The 24,221-nt window shown below is 46.9% G+C and overlaps 1 protein-coding gene across 12 annotated transcripts in view; it reads right to left on the bottom strand.

Moving 5' to 3' along the window:
* Positions 1-24,221, bottom strand: part of MBNL2 (muscleblind like splicing regulator 2) — a 914,045-nt gene that overhangs the window by 783,682 nt on the left and 106,142 nt on the right. For all 12 annotated transcript variants that reach the window (XM_069640650.1, XM_069640638.1, XM_069640641.1 and 9 more), the window contains exon 2: positions 581-690. The gene's annotated coding sequence lies outside the window, so the exon portion shown is untranslated. The remainder of the gene's footprint in view (positions 1-580; positions 691-24,221) is intronic.

The raw sequence follows: 24,221 nt of genomic DNA, 5'->3' as shown, positions 1-24,221 counted from the left end.
ACACAATGGGCGAAGTGTATCAATGGCATCCAGTCGCTGCAGAACTCTATCTTTTCAATGCGCCTGATGCAAGGCCTAGCAGTAGAAGATGGCACCAACAGTGCAGCTCTTTCGCGTGCAAACGGATCAGATGCTGTGCAGAACGCTACCAGGGAACAGCTACTACGATTTTAAGTACAACAGGTGTCGTGTCGCTTTGTCTTGGTGATTGCAGCACGGGTCCATACCCCACCCACAGACCTTTGCCAAGCAAAATTGGCTGGGTGAGGCTTTACACGTCTGCATGGCGCCACATCACCGCCTGCACTTTCAGCAGCGCCATTTTAAAATTGGCTAGTAATCCCCATTGCAACACATTTGCACACGGCAGTCTGCTCCACGAGCGAGCTGTCGCAATGACCACGGAAGCAAACTTCCCAAACGGGCCTTGCCATCCCTGCCGGCAGGTCTGGTTTGCGCTGGCACCATGCTGCCGAACTTCACCTTTTGCATATTTTGAACGACTGCTGCTCTACGTACAGCAGCACCACAAACTGAACTGTGCACTAAAAAACATAAACCATCCGCCTAAGGTACTTACGCCTCCACAACGCCCCTCGGTTTCAGTCGCTCTCCCTCAAATCGTATGCCAGTCCTGCCGCCTCCAAAGGCCTCTCCTCCACGCGGGCACTGATGTTTGCTAGAAATAACCTGCACATAAGCAAAGGGACAAGCTAGAAGTTACCTCGAATACTTATTGGTGACTGTACACTATTCATGCATTCATTAATAGTAGATTGTATCTGGGCTGAATCGGTCAGTGAACATTTTTAGACATATTGATTGGTCCCTTAAATGGGATTACCTATACGGTCTGTTGAAGGCTTAATGTCAGCGCAAACTGGATGCCTGGGACTGGGCCTCCAATTTTAAATCATATGGAGACATTAAGACAACATCCTACACAGTAACGGTACCTGAAGCCACAGAATTGTTTGGTAAAATGCCCTTCTAGTCTTGTTATAATATAGTATGTATTACTGGGATTTTACAATTTGCCTACCTTGACTACTCTAGGACCTCAGCTAGGCATATTGCATCAGTGTCCCACTTGACACACATGTAGAGTTCCAAATACACAGGAGACGGCTCAACATGTGCCAACATCTTGCAACGCTCATGCACGCCTATATACGCATAGACTGGTACGGTTTGTATATAACGAAGCTTCTATACCAGAAGATGAATTCTGGCTTTTATTGCCTTAATTCTGTGAACATGTCTCTTGTATTAGCCTTGACTGGTATATGGAAGGTTATGGACACTAAATTGTGCTCTATTGTATGAAATGATATGTATCATATGAAATTAGTGTGTGTGATGTTTAATTTATTGATCAGTGTGTTTTTAGATGTACTGTTATTATGGACAATAAGTTGAAGGTATACAATGGTATTATTGTTGTTAGAGGTGGAAAGTTCTTTTGAACTAACGTCACATTATGAATAAATAAATAAAAAAATATATGGATTACATTCCCGGGACAAGGCTGTGCAACACATAGCGCAGACTCTCAGTAAGAAAGGTTTCTAGCTGAATAGCAAAGGGCATGCCATGCTCACGTCTCTTGGCTGTGTCCACATTTTGAAACATTGCCCTTCATCCAGGAGGGCACCCCGGCGCCATTTACACTCGCAGCTAACTTGAAACAGGCATGCAGTGTTCAACGTCTGCAGGGTCGCAAGGGGCGGGGTTTCCAGGGCAATCTGCGTCGCTTTAAACACAGGCGCGCGTGAGGGAAAAGGGGAAACAATGGAGCATTATAGGCTGGATGAATGGGAACCGGGGGGCATCACGCCCAGGGAGATGGAGTGACCTTCCCTGGAGGATCGGTCCAGAGCAAGCCGAGAATCACCCCAGGCGGTCTAGCTTACTTGAAGAGCATGGCACTGGACGTTTCACCGTTTGCACCATCACTCACTCTGCATCAGGCTACTTGATTAACTGCCTGATTCGTGGAATTATTTGCGTGAAAAACGCAGATTTGCGCGCCTTTCTGCCCGAAAAACCCCATACTTCAAACAGGGATTTTCGGGCAGAAAGGTGCGCAAATCTGCGTTTTTCACGAAAATAATTCCATGAATCAGGCTGTATATATTTTTTTTAAGAGAAAGGTTACTTTCTCTAAAAGTTAGGGTGTTTGTGAATGTTTTTTTATGGCACCATGGATATGCTAGATTTTACTGCCACCAATCCACTGCATCCTTCTGCATTGTGGCCATGGTCCGTCTGAACGCTTGACTTTTCTGAAGACATTATTACACTATACAAGAGAGAAAATGAGGGGTGTGAGCTCTACTGTAGCAATACAGTGGTAAAGACAAATGACCGTGTAAACCCTGGACTCAGAAGACATAAAAAGAGAGGGGACTCAGTGCAACAACAGAAAAAACAGAAAACACTTTTATCCCAGCATTAACATGCTCGTCACAGAACTGACTTTAGTCAATTTGTGGCCCCAAGGTTGTGACCATTCATGTTGGCTCAAGACTTTTTGGATCACACCTTTGCAACACTGCATGCATAGCTGCTTGCATGCAAAGGCCCTCCGGTCCCTGTAGTTACTGCATCGAAGTCAAGTTGTCCACAAGGGTCTAGACATTATTCTATCATGTGATTTGATGACGGGTGGACCACCTGTGTCAACAAAGAGTACTCATTTAATCTTTAGCCAAAATCAGGTCTCATGTGTATGGCTATATTTAAGTGGCCTTCAAGCGCTGGCAGGGAGTACAGCGCACTCCATTATGCACACAGACATTTTTAGTATTTTGGCTAATAACAGGTGCTAAAGCGCCACATGTAAATCGGGACAACTGCATTATAATAAAGCGAGGAAGGAGAGAACATGGGAGGAGGGACAAAGCTTTTGGGTAGAGTTTGGTTATTTACCAACCCATAGACTGCACATGACCAAGCTAATCCATATGGCCATCCCCACATACTACCAGCCCCTTGCTGTCCAAAACACATCCTCCTGGGATGTCTGAGCTACCTGTATCAAGCAGTAACATCAACGTATGGCCTGCCAGTGTTAATTCGAAGAAGCCTGCTTAGAGTTAATGGCTCGATTGCAACTGCAAAAGGTGCTACTGCTGCAATAACATTTCTTGACGAAGTGTGCCTTCATCAACTTGATTTAGATCTGTTCTTTGCACTGAAGTCCTGTTAAAAGCAAGCACTGACAAAGCCAACAGTTTTGGATTGTGTATAGGCATTAGGCAAGCACGGCTATCATACGAACAGTTAATCACCCCGTTTTGCAGCTTTTGCTATCTAATGGAAAATATAGTACCATTATGACCATGACTGGCAAATGCCTATCCCAAGCCCCCACAGAAGCCGAAACTGTTGGCTTTGCCAATGCTGGTCTCAATAGCCGTCTTGCCCATTTACTCTGTTTCCAAGGGCACCAGTAAGTGTTATTTCACAAATCAATGGTACATATGTGCTCAACCGCAACAGGATGAAGGTCTGAGTCAGCCCTTCCAGGAAGGGAACGGGGGTTTCAGGTTGAGGTACGTCGCAGAGCAAGATTACCGTCTTCCATCAAAGTGCTGTGTAAATCTCTTTGTTTTGCACGCTCTGCACACCAAACATTTTCCTATTCCCCCCCCCCCCAACCCCCAACCCCCTTACATGAAACCCTCCGTTGTACTTTGGTCCATTTCACTATGGAAGTAATACTAATGTGCATTTGTTTTATTAGAGAGAACTTGTATGCTTGCTAAAGGGAAAGCACCGTGATGAGGTATAGTACACAATCTATGATTTTCACTCCGCACACTTTACATTAAGATAACAACTTGCCATATAGGACTGTGGCGCATGGCTACCGATAAACGGGACGGGCATTTATCCACTGAAAGCGCCACGCTGCTAGAGATTTAGCAATATTTTGCAAACACTAGCCTTGCAATTGAAGACTCACATGCCGCGTGAATAGTTGATGACGAAAAACGTCGAGACGGGTCTGCTCCAGCTGTGTTTTTATGCTGGGCAGATTATAATTTGGGGACTCAGAAAAGTGTGCAATTACTAACTCGCAGTTTTCTCTCGCCATCAAGATGTGCCATGGTGGTCTTGCTGGGCAGTCACGGCGCTCGTCGGCTTGTCTAGGGCAGAGCGTTTCCTGTTTCCGGCTTCCTCGGTGCATGGGACCAAATAAATAAGTTGATGTGCTAGACAAGGTGAGCGCAAGTAAGGGTCGTGCTCCAAGTACTGTGTTCGACGTCTAGAATTACCCTGTAAATACATAGCTTTGGGCAAAAGCATCTAGTTCACACAGGCAACCTTTGTATTGCTTAGACTGGGACAGAAAAGAGGCCTGGACTTCGCAGCAGTCCATTACCATGGCAATGGCTGCCTGAGATACGTGTGTCTTAGTGCAACATTACCTTTTTATGTCCTACTCCGAATTGTAGGATGTGATTCCCGGCCGCGAACATTACAAATGTTCAGCTAAATTTCTCCCCCCACCAAACCCGCCCACAACCACTGACATCTGGTATCGTCTGGAGCTCAGGCTTCCGCAAAAGTGAGTGTGGGGCAGAAGGGGTTTAGATAACAAAATAGACAAAAGGTGGTGGCAGATAACCAGATAGTTACACGACAGGGAAGCACGCATCGGTGTATCGTGCCAGATGCTAAAACGCTGGTATCCCAAGGAAGGCGCGACATGTTGACCCCAAGCTGCAGGAGCGGCTGAATATTTATCAGGGGCTCACGGCGCCCATGTCAATATGTTTGCCCTTTCCCCTACAATTCGATGAACTGTCTGAGACACCCCTGGGTGCTTGAATATTAATGGGACCAAAGGGATGCAGCGAGGATGTGAATGCTGCAGACAATCATGGCGGCAGTCAGTCACCTGGGAGCTGAAACGCGCAAGGGCCATTGCTGACAATTGGGAGCACTACATTGTAAAGGACTGATAAGATGGGTCTACGAGATGGCCATTTTTTTCACCCCAAACTGTGGTCCCCAGAAAATATTTTTCACTTAAGGATGCATGTGTAAAAGGACAACTTTGTTTTCTGAAGCCTGAAGCTCCCGCTCATTCGTGGGAGCGCCATCTTTAGGAAAAAAGGCCTCGTCTTCCAGCACTCTCACCTTTTCAGCCTTAATAGTGCTGCTGCCCCTCGCCAGGGAACCTTTGGGTAATAGATTCAGGATCACCAGAGGGTGATCCCTGCCTCTCTTAACCAAAAGGATGCCTGTTAAGGGGCAGCAACAGCATTAAGGCTGAAAACACATGGCGCTGTCCCGCACCAGTCATCGCTTTGGGTAATAAATGCCGAGATCTGCACCCTTTCCCCCAGAGGGTGCAGATGTCTTCAAAGGGCTGCCTGGCAGGGGTGCCTGTAGCCCATTAAGGCGGTGCTTGTCAAGGGGATGTGACCTAAGGAGCTTGCAGGCGCCCCCCTGCCATGATGCAGCGCCCCCTTGACAAGCCCTGTCTTAATTTCCTGTGACACTTAAGGTACAGATTGATTGGTTATTTATTATGCGCCTATACACAGGGAGGACAAGACAAAGATCGTACTAGGCCTCTTGTCATTGAGATTGTGCAAGTGCACAGCAAGAAGAGGGGGAGAGTGGGGGGCGGGTACAGGGAGAAGTGCACCCAGAAACACAAGGCCTGAGTTAAGTACAAGGAAGGCTGGGACTACAGGGGGGGGGGTCTCGGTAATGCAAGGTTAGCCTTGAGGTGGTGCAAGTTGGGCCAGGTGGAAAGTGCAGGGGGACTGGTCAGGGTGGGTGGGGGGAAATGGGGTTTGGTGTCCTGCAAGACTTAGAGGACAACAAACAGCCAGTCTGCAGCCGGAGCAAGGGTAGGTTAGCAGGGGTGAGGGAGCGAGAAAGAAGAGGAGAAAAGGAAGGTCTTGAGGAGTTTCCGGAACTTAAAGAGATCCGGCTCAAGGCAGAGAGGCAGGGAGGCCATGCCAGAGGGAGTCACCAGCAGAGAAGAGATATCTTTCCCACCTCCTCCCCCATTCTCGGCTTGGAGAACTGACTTACCCGCAGAGAGTTAGCAGATGAGGGAAGTGCTCTAGGAGGAAGGTACTTGGGAAGAGACAGTTGAAGGTAGTGAGGGCCATGGCCTAGAAAGCCTTGTGAACGAGGCAGAGGATCTTAAACTTGATCCTTGCAGCCACCGGGAGCGAGGGATTTCAGGGCTGGAGAAATGCAGTCCCTGGGCTTGAGGTCAAGGATAAGTCTCATGGTCCTGTTCTGTATGAGTTGAAGAGGGCAAGAATAGAGATAGACAGATTGAAAAAAAGGCTGTTACAGTAGTCCAGCCTAGAGAGACCCATGGCAGGGAGCTTCCAGGGGAAGGTGAGAAGAGAGAGAATACCTCAGGAGGAGGAACAGCTGGAAATTGGCTTTCTTGGCAAGGTCCATGATGTGTGTAGAAGGAGAGAGTGGAGTCGGAGATGACCAAGGTTTTTTGCCTCACAAGGAGGACGGCAGAGGGCCCAAAGAGGACGGCCAGAGTGAGAGGAAAAGCGGGAAGCAGGGGTCCCAATGAGATGGATCTCTGTCTTCCTGGCGTTAAGGCAGAGATCCTTAGAGGCCCACCATACCTCAATAGCAGATAGGACAGTCCGATGAGCGAGGAGGAGGCAGTGGGTAGCTTGAAAGAGCTGTGCATCATCCGCATAACACTAATTACTGAGTAAGGTAGAGAAGGCCACTGTCTTTAGGCCCTCATCAAAAAGACTAGATTCGAACCAGACAATAAGGGCTACTTGTCTCTAGTATTCCAGTACATCTTGTTGGGGTGTGGGGACACATGGGCTAGGGTGGAGGGAGCCAGTGGAAGGACGAGGGTGAGAATAGGGACCCTGTTAGTCTGGCCTGCCTACCATAATTAACTAGTAAAGCCTTTGACATTGATCATAAAATAAATAAACCTACTGTTTGGGCCCTCAAATTATTGAAGCCATCTGTGACACGTGGTGTCGTTGTGGATCGTTCAGACGCCTATACAAAGGTCTCACACAGGAGGAAGAGACCAATCAGCAGTCAGAGACAGGGGACTCCTGGGTACCTGGAGCCACTGAACCACTCGATGGAGGGATCTAGGAGCTTGAAACAGGCCTGGAATTTCTCAGCTTGGAAACAGCCTCAAGAGGGTGAGACAACTCTGACTATGCCCCCAACCGAAGTGGAGGACCTTGAAGAAGTCGGAACTAGCATAGGACTCGGAAGAGTGGATTAGGGGAGCCAATATGGGAGTCCTGGGTAAGGCAGAGGCTAGTGAGAGTGGACTGTCTGCCCCAGTACTCTGACATTCCAGGAATGGAGAGATGCCAGTCCAAGTGAAGAGAAAGAAGGCAGCTCAGAATTCCCATTCATGCCTCAAGAAGAATTAGAGTTTAGTAACTGCAAACCAATTGCCACCATAATGGAGAATTTATTAAAGACTCTGATGGAAGGGCCATTAGCCACAAGCAGACAGCATCAAGAGACATTAATGGGTCTGCAAGGAATACTTTCAGAAAGACCAGGACAGCCAATAGACCCACTAATTATTCTACAGAAACTGAGTAATGGAACAGCATTAAAATTTGAGAGGGTGACAAACTGCCATGTGGCACTGTGATGGTTGGGCCGGTACATGGCAACCCTACTCACAGGGGTGGCTCAACAGGCTTTTTCGTGCCTTGAATCTAGATGCTACCACGCCCTAGGAAGGAAGAAAAAAAAGGGGGATACTGGAACAATTGGGACCCTAGAGCATTATAGACTGAGGCTTAGACATCATGTTCCCCTTCTCCCTTCGCCACAACACTTTACCTTGGCTTTTCATGTCCCCAATGGTGGCCTCCACCAGTCTTTCACCCAATGGACTAGTCATCTTGGAGCCTGCCCCTTTTACACCCTGCTAACAGGCTTTTCACTTGTGTGTGAATCATTCGGGCTACCACTTAACCAATCAAAAGAACACAGGTTTGGCAATTTTCTGTTTCAAGCTACTAGAAAGGAATAAAAATCCAATTGTCTCACAGTCCTTCTCGTGCACAAAGCGCACCCTTTTTATTAACCATGAACCCTATCTATCCCTTGCGAGTGGCAGGTGAAATTTGAATGCCTGGTAACAATAACCACCACGTGAAGTTGTCCACCATGACACTTCAAGATCCTGTCTGCCACTTTTATTCTTTCAAAACCCCACCCACCTAGGTCTGTTCGTCTCCATAGTTCTGCTCCCACCCTGAAGACATTTAATTGCCAGTCGAAGACATTTGACAACCAAGTAGACAGTTGTGATGATGAAAGGAGGCTATGCAGGCACAAATGCAGGACCACTTAATAGAACATGTAGCTTTACGGTACATAGGTCACAAGTTTGTTGCCGTCAGGTTACATAAAACAGAAGCACACCCATCGATCCATCCCGAGCACAGAGCTCAGGCCTAACTGACCAACACAGAACCTTGCTTGCATACCAGCTCCAACTGTCTGCTCAGCTGTTATTCACTTACATACAAACATTAGAACAGCATGCATACATGGAGGATTAGCAGGAACAATAACTAAGGACATCTCACCCATGCACATCACTCAAGAACCAACACAGAGGCCTCTTCTATAGGTGAATTGGTCAACCATGGAAAGGGCACAGGGGTCCTTTGGTGCATATGCGTTGGAAAGGGGTTTACTTTGAGCATAGAGAATGTTTTATGCATTGTTGTAGGCCAAACTCTTAACGGTTACTGCAGCCGGAAAATCTACCATCCCTCTAATCATTTCCCACTCGCGCACGGAGAATGTTTTCGCTTAAGCTCTGTGTCCCAATAGCTTGCACCACCCTTGTGTTTTTCGCATTGGGACATATTTCTGGGGAAAATGTCCAAATATTCTTGCCCTGTCCCCAATCACCCAAAAAACACTCATCTGGTCAAGATAGACATTGTCCAGACACAGGCATAAGAGGGGTAACTGGGCATTCCAACTTTGCAAGGCAGGGTGAGGCCTAAAACTGCACCAAGCCCGCACTCTACATCCACAGGACAGGGGTAATTTCAGTCCCCCAGATTTCACATTTGAAGCACTACAAATGGGTTTTATAGAATTATCGCCTTGTCAAAAGTAAAAGTACGTTTTGGTAATCATTGGCATGTTCAGTAAATGGGTAGAGGCATTTCCCTTGACAGAACACTACACTAAGTACAGCCGAAACCCTTGTTAAAGAATATTTTCCAAGATGTGGTCTGCCCCGCTCAATCTGGGGCAATAATGGAGTTCATTTTGTGAATAAAACAATGGAATTGGTATGTCCGGCTTTGAGCATAAGGCAAGTTTCATGCAATATATCACCCATTAGCGGGAGGTTTAGTGAAACTCTGCAACGCCACACTCAAAAACAAATTATCAAAAATATGTTCAAGTAGCAATCTAAGCTATATCAACGCCTTGCCTTTAGCATTACTATCTATGAGAACTATTGTGCACTCTGGAATGGGTCTGTCCCCCTATGAGGTTGTTATGGGCCGCCCAGCCAATTTACGGGACATGCCTCACCCCAAGAAGCTGTGTGAGGTTCCCCATCTTGTGCCGATAAAAGCATTGTCCATTATTCATAAACGGGTCAAAAACTGCTTGCCCCAGCACTTGGCGGGTCCAGGACCCTATTTTGCCTGGCGACTGGATATTTATAAAGAACTTTCAACGTACCTCTGGTCTACAACTCAAGTGGAAAGGGCTGGTGCAGGTGCTCCTGGCAACACAGACAGGACATAAAACGGGATTCATGCCAGCCATGTGAAGAAAGCACCTCTACCCCTCAGACCACACGAGCACTACAAGGACAGCTCTGTGCTGGCGCACCACTGGTCACATCTTCTGCAGAGACGTCCGCTGGTAATAAGGAACTTGGATTGTTTTCTCCAATTACAGTGTGCCCTTAATATGTTGTCGGACCAACAGAGGGGCCACGCCATCATCCTAGACCAAGAAAACTTCGATTAAACTGTCAAAAATACTGTCAAGGACAAACTTATTATTTGGTAACAGTCTCAGGAGAGGGCAGCTACCTCGGCAGCCAAGACCGCCTTCTTTAAAAGACTACCTGGCGGTGAGGTATCTTGGACACTCCAAAAATAGATTTGCCCTTTCCACGGATACAATGGCCATGCCTTTTCCATTATTTTGCTCATGACAAAAGACAGTTTCCCTATACACATGAAGTATTAGGCACCAACAGAAAATGGTATAGCTCAAGATTGTGCCTTCTTTTTTCTTGTTTTTGGATCCTGCTTGGCACTTTTGTATTATGTGATATGCATTTTCCCCTTTCGATAAACCCTACACCTGTACCCTTTCCTAATGTTACTATGGCAACTTTACCCCCCGACCAGCATTATCATTGCAAATTAACGAGCAGAAATGTGTTGGTTACCCATATGTATCATATCATACACACAAGATGGCTCAACGCAGAAATTGCTATGTCTGCCGCAGTTTCCCACCTTTGTACAGGAAGGGCTCCCGCTGCAACAGTTGCCCATACCATTCTGTGCTTCACGTTATGCTTTACACATGGCTATATTATGTATAGAAACTAGAACTATATTTCAGGGAATAGCTAATATCCGGTATGCTTCCCGTTCCTCCTCCTCTTTGTATGCTCAAATGCAAGTGCTACGCAAAGGAGCCTGTGAATTTGTTATCCTCCCAAATGCTACTTTCACTTTGTCAGATGTGTTTACTCCTTTTTTCTCCCAGGCTGGCCATGTGACTGTGGCAGCCCCCATTCTACCTACTACACAGCTATTGGATAATAACACTCATTTATTTTCCATCCCTTCCCTGAATCTCCGGGCCTTCAACATACTAAGGGCCGCTTGTATGGTGAACAATGGCTCTAAATTCCTAGGATATAACACCAACTGCAACATAACATTCATCATTCCCAGAGACGACCCTGATGTTCCCTTTTATGTTGGTGACTGAGTGTATTTCATTTGGGGGCTTAACACTCCACATTGGAGCGGCTGTTGCCATCTAGGATTTGTATTTCAAGCCGTATCTATCAGACCCCCTGTTATTGACAACCTTACCAGGCATCGCAGAACTTTTATTGAGGACGATACTGGTGCAAAAATATTTGGCAATCTTCCTAAGGCCATTAACCCCTCGTATATCCCTACCGTGAACTCTAGAGACGAGGGGAAGGGCAGCGGTCGGGTAGATTATTGGCAAGAGCTACAAGATTAGATAACTTCAATCGGGTTATGTCAAAGAACATACAAGGAGTAGAGAGATTCGCAGACTCTGAGATAGTCCAAGAATTCTGTAGGTTTTATGGTCAACTATACTGTTCCAGAATAGACGTCTCCCACCAAGAGGTAAATAATTACTTGGATCAAGTGGCCTTATATTGGTGTACAGATGAGAAAAGTGAGTGACTGGGCTGTCCCGTGTCTTTGGAGGAGGTACTTTGGGCTATTAAATCTCTCCCTTCTGGGAAATCCCCTGGGGCGGATGGCTACACGGCTGAGTTTTATAAATACTATGCAGGGAAACTTGTCCCCCCCCTCTCCAATCTACTGCAAAAGTACTACCACAGTCTGAAAGATGGCTGTTTACTTAAGTCTCAGAGAGGCGGTGCTCCTCAAACAGGACAAGAAAGCAGATGACTGCTCCTCCCATCGCCCTGTATCTCTTATTAATCTGCATAACAATATTCTGTCCAAAATACTGGCATCCAGGCTAGCACCGCTGATCCAGAGGGTGGTAAAGTCAGATTAATCTGGGTTTATACCGGGGCGCTTCACTTCCTATGGACTACGTAGGATATTTGGGCTGATGTCCGCGGTGCAGCAAAATTAATGCATAGCAGCACTCTTAGATGCTACTCATGCGTTGATTCAGTAGAATGGCCCTTCCGGTTTGCAGTATTATGTGGGATGGGAAGCAGGTTCTCTCATTGGTGTCGTTACTGTATACATTGCCCAATGCTAAGATCAAGGTAACGGGCCAGCTTACATCCAATATAATGTTGGAAAGGGGCACCCGGCAGGGGTGTTGTAGTAAACGCTTGCACAGATGACAGGAGGCGTGATGACTGGCTGGATGTCTTTTATTGCACAGTGGACATCTGCCAGGAACATGCAAGTAATACAGAACCTGAAGGCTAGGCAAACGGGCCTAATAACTGTTGCAGGGCTGTGGGGACAAAAATGTCTCGTGGTGCGAGCCCCCAGGCCTTAATCTCGGAGGAGCCGGCAGGACGCGTCTTGCCGCGTCCTCTGGTGCTCCCGTAATGCGCGCGAAGCGCGCGGGGGCGGTCCTCGCCACCAAAGCGAGATCTCGCGAGAGAGTTGGTGACTCTCGCGATATCTCTACACACCTCCCTTTGGTACGGAAAGAGGAAGTTCATTGCATAACATAGTCACTGTATCTCACCGGTCTTCTGTGCTCTCTTCTCGGCCGGTCACCCTTTCCAGTGCAATCTTCCTGTTGCTCCTGTTCGGATTCTGGCATGGGCGATCCCGGTTCCATCTCTGTTTCTTCCCTTTCTTTTTCGTTTCTCTCGGGCTCCCGTTGTTCCCTTCGCTCGTTGTCTATTCCTTCTTCGGCATGTGGTCTCTCCGGGGTTCTTGCTCTTTCTTGTCTCTTCTGATATAGGGCTACTCTTTCCAGATTCCATGTGCGCCCGTCCTCGGTGCGGACATGGTTCGTTCCCCTGTGGACCACTTTGGTGGGTCTGCTGAACCGAGAGCCCGTGATTTGGTCCTTTTTTGGTAGTCTTATTTTGACCCAAACTCCCCCTCCAATGTCTGACGCTTGCTTGGTGGTTCTTCTTAGGTCGCTCCATGTTTTCATGCGTGCCTTGCTGTTTTCAATTCTCCACACCACTTCTGACATGTCCACTGCTTCATCTTCTCTCACTTTGGATAACCATGGTGGTATGAGCGTGGAGGCTGCACTCCTCCCTCTCAACATTCGAAACGGGGATATTTGCGTTATACCGTTTGGAGTGAGTCTGTGGGCCGCTATGGCCTCCTTGGTAGTTTTTAGGGGGTCCATCCCAGAGGTCGTGGCTAGTTGGATTGCTCCCTTAATGAACCTGTTGGCCCTTTCAACAAGCCCATTGGCTTCGGGATGATACAAGGCCGCCTACTTTTGGCCTATATTGTGCTTTCTTAGGAATTGTTCCATGTCCCGTGAGATCAGTTGTACCCCATTGTCTCTTACTACTTCCTTGGGGAGGCCTTCTCTTTGAAAAATTTCCGTGAGGACTTCAATTACCGTCGCTGTGGTAATGTTTGGGACGAACTCAGCCTCGACCCACTTGGATAGGTAATCAACCAGCACTATGCCGTACCGATGTTCTGGTGCCATTGCTTCCAGAGGTCCTATAAAGTCTATGCCCACTTTTGACCACACCGCTTCTGGTACTTCTGTGGGAATTAGGGGTGCCTGTCTGAGTTTCAGTCTTTTGTCGCTATTGAGGCACTCATGACAGCGCTCTATCATGGTGCGAATCTCTTGGTCCATGGACGGCCACCAGTAGGCCTCCCGCACTCTGCGCCGGGTCATCGCGTTTCCCAGGTGACCAGCGTGGGCTCTGCATAGAATGGTGCTCCTCATGCCTACCGGTGGGATTATCTGGTCCGTCTTGATTATTATTCCGTCCGTTTCAGATATCTCTTCGGCCACCTTCCAATAGGGTCTCATACCTTCTGGCACCATTTTTTCACCTGGCCACCCTTCCTTGATCCACTCACGGATTTTCGCCATGGCCAGGTCTTTTCTGTCCTCTTCCAGCCAATGTTTCTCGCTGAGTTCCATATAATCAGGTGCCTTTATATCGGTGATAGATGCCACTATGCATTCTCCTTGTAGAAACGTGGTGCCCTTGTCTTTACCTTCTGGCAATCTAGACATGCAGTCAGCCTGCAAATTCTTCCACCCTGATATGTGCTGCACTTCAAACGTGTATTCTTGCAGTTTTGCTGCAATGCGTGCCAGTCTGGGTGTGGACACTTTGGTACCTCCCGGGCTGAGCATGTGGATGAGGGGTTTGTGGTCTGTCACCAATTTGAATTTCGTGCCCCACACATGTTCTAAAATGTTCTACCGCCCATGCGCACGCCAACATTTCCTTTTCTATGGTAGAGTAGTTCTGTTCCGCCGAGGACAAGGCCTTCGAGGCAAAGGCTACCACATGCTCCGTGTCCCCCTTCTTCTGCGTAAGAACTGCTCCTAGTCCATATGCACTGACATCCATGGTGATGACTGTATCCCACTCTGGGTTAAATGGCTGTAAACACGGCGCTTCCATGATGTGCCATTTTATACTTTGAACCGCCTTCTTCTGGGGTTCTTGCCACGAGAATACCAAACCTTTTTTGAGTAGGTCACGGAGTGGTGCTGAGGTTTCAGAGAACATGGGGATAAATTTTGCGTAATACTCTGCCAGTCCAAGAAATGATCTTACTTTGTCTTTGCTGGTAGGTTCCGGTGCTTTTATGATTGCATGCATTAGATTTTGTTTGGGACTGATCCCTTTTTCTGAGATTTTTTACCCCAAGTATTCGACCTCTTTCACTTTGAATGCGCATTTTTCATGGTGTAGCCTCACCCCTGCTTCTTGCAACTTGGTCAGGACAGTTTTCAATGTGGCGTTATGCGTTTGTTCATCCCCTGCGTACACAAGGATGTCGTCCTGGAAATATGCGACGTTTTTGACCTTTCGTAACAAGACATCCATCATGCGTTGAAACGCTGACGCTGCCGACGATAACCCGAATGGCATTTTGGTGAACTGATAGGTGCCAAAAGGTGCGATGAATGCTGTGAGGGGTTTTGACTCTTCATGCAATTGTATTTGGTGGTATGCGTTTCTCATATCCAGTTTTGAGAAAATTTTGGCTTCCTTCATCAACAAAATGAGTTCATTTATGCTCGGTAGTGGGTAGTTGTCGGTGATGACCTCTAAGTTTAAACTGCGAAGGTCTATACACACCCTTAGCTCTTGCGGGTTCGGTTTCTTTATCAGCACTACTGGGCTCAGCCATTCTGACGCTTCAACTTCTTCAATGACACCCTCCGCTCTCATTTTGTCCAATTGATCCCTGAGAGTGTCTCTTGCGGTTGCTGGCACAGGCCTCACTCAATGTTTGACTGGGACGGCATTCTTTATGAGAAATATTTTATGGACAAAGCCCTTGATGTGACCCGGCTCCTCCGAGAAAAGTTTTGGGTAGTCACTCTTGACAATGGGCCCATTCCTCCCGCAGACAGACAGTACCTGGTCTTCTGTGCTGGGGTCCAGTTTGATTTTGAGCTTGTCTTGGTCGTCCCATCCCAGTACCGCTGGGCCTTCGTGGCTGAAATACACTCTGGTGGTGGTTTCTCTTCCTTTAAACTCCACCTTCCCTTTGATATATCCCAGTAGTTCAACTGACGCCCCTCCAAATACTGTGGGTTTGTGTCGTGTGGTGAGAACTTGGACCTTTTCTTTTCCCACCATTTCCTTATATGTCCGTAGGGGTATTATGGTGAGGTCCGAACCAGAGTCCGCCATAACTCTTGTTTCGCAACCGTCAATTTTGATTGTGCAATGGGGCTTTTCTCTTCTTGCCCTTGTCCTGTTTACCATAATGACTGTGGGTCTCCCCTCATCTTCTGAGGACGATTCTCGCTCCCTGTTGTGATCCGTGTTTACACTGGTAACTTTCTTGTTCCTCCACCGACATACCAACGAGAAATGGCCAATGCGTTTGCAGATGGAGCACTCCTTGTCTCTAGCTGGGCACTCCCTATCAAACGCCAGGTGTTTCGTGCTAGTGCACCTGTGGCATTTCAGAGGTTCTTTCTTACCTCCTCTCCCCTCTCTTGTGTCGGGTGTCTGTCTTTCTTTCTTTGAGTGAAATGTGACTGCTTGGATTTCAGCAGAACTGTGGGTTCCCGTGAGTTCTTTTCGTCTTCCCGCCGTTTCTTCAACCGCTCTGGCAATTTCGATCGCCTTCTCCAGTTGTAATTCTTTCTCCACAATGAATTTATCTTGAACATTTCTGCTGTTAGTGTGGACTGTCAACATGTCGCAGATGAGGCTCTCAGCATTGTTGCCGAAACTGCACAGCGCCGCCAGTTCTCGCAGCTTGGTGACGTAATCGTCGATCGGTTCAGATATTTCTTGTCTGCGGGTGTAAAAGCGTATTCTGTGCAACACCGTGTTCTCTTTACTGGCAAATCTCTTCACTATTCTCCCAACTGCCTCCTTAAAGACGTCATCGTTGTCCCCTGCCACCGGGATCGGGGTGAGACTCTCAAACACCCGCTGTCCTTCCACTCCTAGGGCATTAAGTAACATAGCCCTACGCCGTGCCGCTGAAAATCCTGCCCCTCCTAGCGCCTCTACATACGTCGTGAAAAGGGGTTGCCATTGCGGCCACGGGATGGCGGGTTTACAGGAAGGGGGTGGCGGCGTCGCTCCTTGCATGTTCCCACGTGGGTTGCAGTGGTGATCCTCGTCGCCAATTTATGTAGTAAACGCTTGCACAGATGACAGGAGGCGTGATGACTGGCTGGATGTCTTTTATTGCACAGTGGACATCTGCCAGGAACATGCAAGTAATACAGAACCTGAAGGCTAGGAAAACGTGCCTAATAACTGTTGCAGGGCTGTGGGGACAAAAATGTCTCGTGGTGCAAGCCCCCAGGCCCTTATCTCGGAGGAGCAGGCAGGACGCGTCTTTCCGCGTCCTCTGGTGCTCCCGTAATGCGCGCAAAGCGCGCGGGGGGCGGTCCTCGCCACCAAAGCGAGATCTCGCGAGAGTTGGTGACTCTCGCGATATCTCTACAGGTGTCCTCTGTCGCCATTGCTGTTCGCGTTGGCGATGGAGCCATGGGCGGAAACGATCAGAGAAAGTCACCTGCACAGGGCGGTCCAACTTTGCAAACACAGAGTGGTGATCTCTTTATGTGGATGGTGCTCTTGGTCATTGACCCCAGACGTAATCTCGATCTGATCATGCGTGACATATTGATATCTGGGGTTTCTCGGGGCTCAGAATCAACGCCACAAAGTCTGTTCTTTTTCCACAGACCGATAGCGTTGAACACTATGCACATGGCTGGGAGTTTTCAGTGGCATGGTGACTATGCTCAGTACTTAGGGTAAATATTGCTTGAGCCCCAAAGTCTTATAGAAGTAGAACTATCAAAAAGTAATGGAACAAGCCAAAAGTGCGATGGATAGGTGGAAGAATTTACCCTTCAACCTCTTTGGCAGAATCTCCCTAGATAAAATGGTGTTGCTACCCCGGTTTTTGTATGTGTTCCTTAACGTCCCACTGGTATTACCCAGGGAATATTTTTGAGATCCAAGATTCATGATGCTGACCTTCATTTGGGTGGGGAAGCAGGCCAGAATCTCATGGGAGAAGCTGGTTGCACCAATAAATAAGGGGGGCTTTGTACTGCCTGATTTTGAAACCTACTACGATGTGCCTCAAGCAGGGTTCCTTCTATATTGGTTTGGGGGATCAGGTGGACAGAAGGCATGTAGAGGTGGAGAGAGCATTATCGACACCATTCCTCTTAAGGTCAATTATACTAACGGCACCAGATAGAATTTCCAGTGCAAATAAAATGGTGTAATTGACCTGCAGAGCATGGACCCAAATCTGAAAAAAAGTTATTTCACCTTTATGAAGCAAGTAAAAGATAGCTTGCTTTCATGACCTCTTTCCGAATGTTAAATTCATAACATTAGAGGAGATGCAGGATAGAGGGGAACTCACATCCCTAGATGTGTTTATTTTAGGCTGAGAAACTCCAAGGCAGATATTCTCGATTTTCCCTAGGTGAACTGGACGTAGCTCAAATACTTGATAAAATGCTTAAGAAAGGCTACAATAAAGAGTGGTCTTTGTCGTGTACAGTATGGGTCTTAAAGCCAAACTGAACACGCACATGTTGGGGAGAATTCTCATTTCTGTGCTAATTTCCTTCAAACTGACCCCTAGCTCTTTTGTTGGACTTTCAGACTTTTTAAATTTAACCCAGGAGTGAGTGGGACCTTTTTCTCACTCGTGTCTTTTTACCAGATTTGGATTTTGTGTTTTCACTGTTTTTGGAGACTGAAACTCCATAGGCATCTGCTTTTTGTATGGAGACACACAGCACATTCAGTGCAGTGTCAAAGAGAAACCATTTACATTTCTCATAAGGTGTAGATACCCTTTCTTGTGTGAACTACTGTTCCCAAGAATAGTCAGGTGAAATTGACTTTACTTACCTTGTCTCTCTGTAGGTCCAGCACACCCCATTTTATGTGGAGTGCTCAGTTGTAACCTACTAGCCCCTTATCCTACATTCTTATGTAACATTTTTTATGTTACCCTATGTACATTAAATGGCTGGCGGCAGTGTTTTAATTTTCCTACCTTTGTGCTTTTCTACCGCAGCCAGAATACTAAGCTGCAGTACAGCACCCATGGGTGAACATTTTGTCAAAATGGCCCTGGTCGTCTTTTTTTCACCATTTTCTGTTTGAGGTCTTTATTGGGTTTTACCCTGTGCATTGAGCCAGGTTTGAGATCTTTGTTTTGCCTTAGTCGGGCTTCAGCCTTGAAGCCCGCCTCTGGCTCCAGTGTGTCTGGAAAGGCAGGATGTGAGGGAGGTTCCCGAAACTACCCTGTCCTTTGTCTCTAGGAATGCCTGAATGTAACCAGTCCCGATTGGCTGGCCAGCTGTCCTTTCAGGACAACCACTCTGCTGTGTGATTGACAGCCTAGGATGTGAATGAATGGGAGAAACCTGCTTAAAAAGGTGAGGGTTTTGGGACTAGAGGCAGAGCCGACCACTGGGAGAAATACCAGGCTAAGAAACCGTGAACGAAGTTTGCTGCATCCTCCTGGACCTTTGAATTTCCTGGTGAAGCCCTGCTGCTGTGCTGAAACCCCTTTTACGATTCGACAGAGAAGCTCTGGAAGTGACGGTTTGTTCCCTTGGGTTAGTGGGACCAACTAACCAGAGACAAGACAAACTCAACTGGTCCATCTTCCCTGACTGGCTGTATTTCTTTGCTGCTGCATGAACAGAGTGCCTGGGGTCGAGAAATCCATAGTCGAGTGAAACATCTGAAATCCAGCCAGAAGCTCCAGGAGTCTCCCAAGGACCCTCCAAAAGCAGGATGACCAGAGCCCAAGTCCCCTCAACAGAATTCAGGACCCAAGGAGTGACGGAAGCCCAATCAGTATCAGAGATCCACGATTGTGCCGTTTACTAAGCGCTGAAACTGCAAAATGCTGCTGAACCGAAAAGAGCCCGTAGCTGCCAACTACCTCCAAACTACTGCTGCAGGGGACCTCCAGGCGTCCTCCCTCTTGTCCCCACAATTTAGGCTCAGAAACACAGGGTCTCCACTGCTGTAACATGACAGAATCCAGCTGGACCACTCTTCTTCAAACCAGAGGTAATGTTTAGACTTGGGGTACTTAGCACATTGTCTTTTTAGCTGTGCCCGTCTCAGTTGGTAATTGCATTGGCCTACCTTTAGAGATGATTCCAACTCATTTTCTCACAGGCTTAACAGCTTGTGACCCTGCAAGTCATTATTTCTACAAACTCTCTAACTTTGATTCTAAGAAGTGCCTGAGCACCATAGTGTTTCAAATTGACTTTGGATGTCCTGGCTCCCTTCAGACTCCTCTTGCCCTTTGACTTTGATATTGCTGTCCCTCATAGATGGTAACTTGTTTTAGACTTAATGCTGGGAAAGTTTTGTCTAGATTTCATTGCAAGTGTCCTCACATATTGAGAACCTGTTGAACTTTTTTCCTTCCTTAAACCTTTCCTTTCTGCAACCTCAGAATCCACAAAGAATACACTAGAGTGATAGATAAATGCCATTACTGTCCTTATGATTGGAGTCACCTCAGGGTGTTAGAATTGTGTAAGAAGCATATCAAGATTATCCACTAACTTGCTCTGATTCTGAAAAGTAATTTTAAAGTATATGTTAATTGTTACACAAAATCCCCTTTTAAAGAATGCTTATTTAAAACTTGATGTTAAATAACTGTTAGTAACTGAAACCTTGAGTGTAAGAGTTACTTGGTTACTTCTATTGACGAATTTCATTGCTACAGCTCTACAGCTCACATTCACCTCTATTGAGATGGGCCTGGCTGCTCAGTCACACTACCAACTTGTGTAGTACAGACCTATACCAAAAGGTGGGCTACCCAATACAAAGCAGACAAGTGTTGTGTAGTCTCACAAAATGCGACTACATCAATTCTTAACCAACAATCTCATTGGGATGTGAATTATCAGACGAGACCTGGAGGTATTGTTGCAAATGAACAAGGAAAGTGTCTCTCAATTCCAGATTTAAACAGATTCACTTCAAATACTTACACCAATTCTACTACACAGTAACACTACACAGATTCTTCCCGGACACCTCGAATAGCTGTGCAAGCCGCAGCTGATTTCTTGCACTTGGCATGGGGATGCCAACCGGTCTTGTCTTTTTGGGAGGGGGTCTTTGAGACGCTTAGTGAGATGATAGGTGGAAGTCTGAACCCAAACCCGTTGATTGCAGTAAGAGGAAACTAGTTGGGCTGCTTCTACTCCTGGCCAAGAGATGGGTGGCGATCGTGTGGGGAGGAATACAATCTCAGACTAAATCAATGACGCGCCGACGCCCTATACTGTGAATACAGTAAACTATACAACCAGGCAAGAGCTAGGGACATATGTGGACTATATATTCATGAGCTGATTGCACAATCACAAGGGTCTCAAGAAAGCCCGACCCCGCCCCAGTAAGTCAAGAAACTGAAAGCAACAGGCGGGACGACGTAACATGATACATGAAGAGGCAATCATCTAATGTTTAGTCGCTATACCCTTCAGAGTTGGAAATAGAGTCATGGAATCTATGAATGTGATGCTTAATCGGGCTGAAACCAGAAATGATGTACCTTGATTCAATGTGCTGGCAGCACAACCTTCTGCTTCTTTGGGTAAATGTTATATTTTAGCATGTTGGTGCTGGTTGTATTGAAAAATGCCAATATAAAGAGTAAAATAAAAATATATTATAATGTGCAAGACCACTAGAGAATCTAACATTTTACATTTCAATGAAAATACTCAGTTTAACAACACCAGTATATTCCCATTGTGGGAATTTCAGTATACACCCAGTTTGAAAACCCAGTACGCTTATTGAACAAACCGACTGCACTCCCAGTGTGACTGCCCAGTCCATGCAACCTCACCAGCCTTGCTTTGTACGGTTCAAATATATTCAGAGATTTATAATCCAAATATTTTCTGAGATTGCCAATCCCAGTATATAATTCTTACATTTACATGACAAAACAAGTATTTTCTGATGTTTTGATTTTTTTTTATAACCAATTCTTTATTTGTTCATAAAGATTTACAAAATAAGTTGTCATACATCTCCAGTAGGATGGTTCATAACATGTTAAAGAAATACTTAACCTTCATATGTAACAATGTAACAGAAACTTCCACGTGTCTCCCCCCACACCAGTTCTTGCCAATATGCTAGCAAATCCTTAAATCTCCTTAAGCTGCTATCCCGTGTTACTCCCCCTCCAAGATTCCTAGTGCCTGCAACCTCCTCGGAATGTACAAGTGTGCTGTGTCTTTAATTGCATACTGTATAAAGGGTAACCAAACCTTGCCAAACTTTCTTAGGGAACCTCTTATTGGTGTCAGCTTTTCCACATCTACCGTATCCCAAATGGCATAGTAGCATTGTATGACAGATGGGACTTCTTTCTTTTTCCATCGTCTGGCTATACATCTCTTTGCCGCCAGCATTAGATTGGCCCATAGCCTTTCTACTTCTCCCCCCCCCCGGCCCTTTCCCCTTCTTTCCCTGCAATACAAGCCCAGGAGCATCTCTGTTAGCGTGAATTCCCTGTCATTACTCAATATTTCTAGAACTTTTGTCTTCACTTCCTGCCAGCAGCGTCTAAGCCGTTGGCAACCCCACCAGATGTGTTCCATAGTCCCAACTTCCCCCGCATCCTCTCCAGCATTCTGCTGGGGACAAGGGGTACATCCGGTGAAGTCTCTTCAGGATATAGTGCCACTAGTGCAACACCTTATATTGCAGTTCTCTGTGTTGAGCTGAGATGTGCGAAGTGAACCATCTTTTCAGTGTCCTATTCCATTCCTTGTCCGTAAATGCCTTCCCTCTCACCTTTCCCCATTTAGCCCTTGGAGCCATCTCATTTCCCCCCCGCCCCCTCCTGTAGGATTCTGTAAATTGCAGATATCAGTCCTTTATTATCCTCTGAGGATGATCTTAGCTTTTCCCATTCTGAGTGCTCCCTTGTTGCCCCTTCCATCATCTCGGGCGTTCCTGCCCAGTGCCTTAATTGGTGGTACGCATATAGGTCCTTGTGTGTTAGGCCCAAGTCCCTTTTGCATTCTGTGTATGACTTGTAATGGGAACCATCATATAGGTCTCCCAGCAGCGCTATCCCTCCCTCTGTCCACCGTTTGAATCTGTTGTACTCTCTACCAGGTGGGAAGGCCAGGTTGCCTAAAATGGATGTCCTCAGGGATGGCCAGGGGGATAGCCCACATCTCTTGTTAAGTTGGTCCCAAATTTTTATGGCGTTTGTCGTTATCGGATTCTTCCCAAGTCCCTCTGGCCTGTCAGCCACTCATCCCTGAGATTCTCCACAGATGTCCCCCTGCCACACCTCCTCCATACAGACCCAATGCTTCACATTTTCTGCCCTCCCCCACTCCACCAATCGCTCTCAGCTGTGCCGCCTGATGGTATTTCATCATATTAGGGCATGCCACCCCAAACCAGGCCCTGCTCCTAAACAGTATCTTCCTCCCTATTGTTGGCTTCTTCCCTCCCCAGATATATACCATGATACTATCTTGGATATCCCTCATCATTCTCCAAAGCACTGCCAGGGGGATCGCCTGGGAAGTATATTCATTTTAATTATGGAAATCCTTCTGAACCATGAGATATAAAGTCAATTCCACCTCCCCAGATGCACCTTGATTGGTTTCATTAATTGCGGGTAGTTCGCCCCCACTATCTGCCTTATGCATGCAGTTAGGTTTACCCCTAGATATCTGACTGAACCCTAGGTTTACCCCTAGATATCTGACTGAACCCGGGGCCCATCTGAACGGGTTACTCTTTTCCATTTGTCATCTCTACTCCTCACCCACAGATAAGTTCAATATCTCAGACTTCCCCGAAATTCACCTTGAAGCCTGACACTCCAGAGAATGTCTGTATTTCCTTCATGATCGCTGGTAGCAATCTTTCCGGTTCAGCGACCATCAGGATCACGTCATCGGCAAACAACCCTATTTTATGCGGTGTCCTACCCATCCTACGCCGTGGATCTCCCCGTTCTCCCTGATCCGATGCGCAAAAGGTTCCATCACCTAGGCGAATAGGAGAGGAGAGAGCGGTCAACCTTGCTTTGTTCCTCACCTTATGAGGAAGGGGTCGGTCAGCTCCCTTATTTACCCTTACCTTTGCCCGCGAGTCCCGATAGTTCGCTTGGATCATTTTCCTAAACTTCGGTCCCAGTCCGACCCTTTGTTGTGTTCGCTTCACGAAGGCCCATTTGACACGGTTGAACGCCTTCTCAGCGTCTAGCATTAGACATATGGGTGTGGTACCTCCTCTCTCTCTCTCTCCGCCTTGTGTATGAAATGCAATGTTCTTCTTATGTTGTCAAATGTGCTCCTCCCTTTGATGAACCCGGATTGGTCCCGATTCACCAACCGTGGTAGGATTCCCTCTAATCTAGCCTGCTAGTACCCTCGTTTACAACTTGACATCAACATTAATCAATGCTATTGGGCGGTACGAGGAACACTGATGCAGATCTGGGAATAAGAGTGATATTGCCATATTCATGGATTGAATATATTTCCCCTGTTTCTCAGAAAACAATTGAATATTTCGGTTAGGGTTCTGGCTAATAACTCCTTGAATGTTGTGTAGAACCCGGTCATTAGCCCATCCTCCCCGGGGCTCTGGTTACCCTTCAGTCAGGCTATCGCTTTTAGCACTTCTTCGTAGGCTATGGATTCTTCTAGTTGGTCTATCTGCTCCTGCGTGAAGTACGGCCCTTCTCATCTCTCCAAGGACTTCCTTTGCTCTTCCTCCCCCGCTGACT

Source organism: Ambystoma mexicanum, chromosome 7q (assembly GCF_040938575.1).
Source record: "Ambystoma mexicanum isolate Mex_15411 chromosome 7q, UKY_AmexF1_1, whole genome shotgun sequence".
Classification (NCBI taxonomy): Eukaryota; Metazoa; Chordata; class Amphibia; order Caudata; family Ambystomatidae; genus Ambystoma; species Ambystoma mexicanum.
The sequence above is the reverse complement of the archived record's forward strand: the minus strand, read 5'-3'. Positions and strand labels throughout refer to the sequence as shown.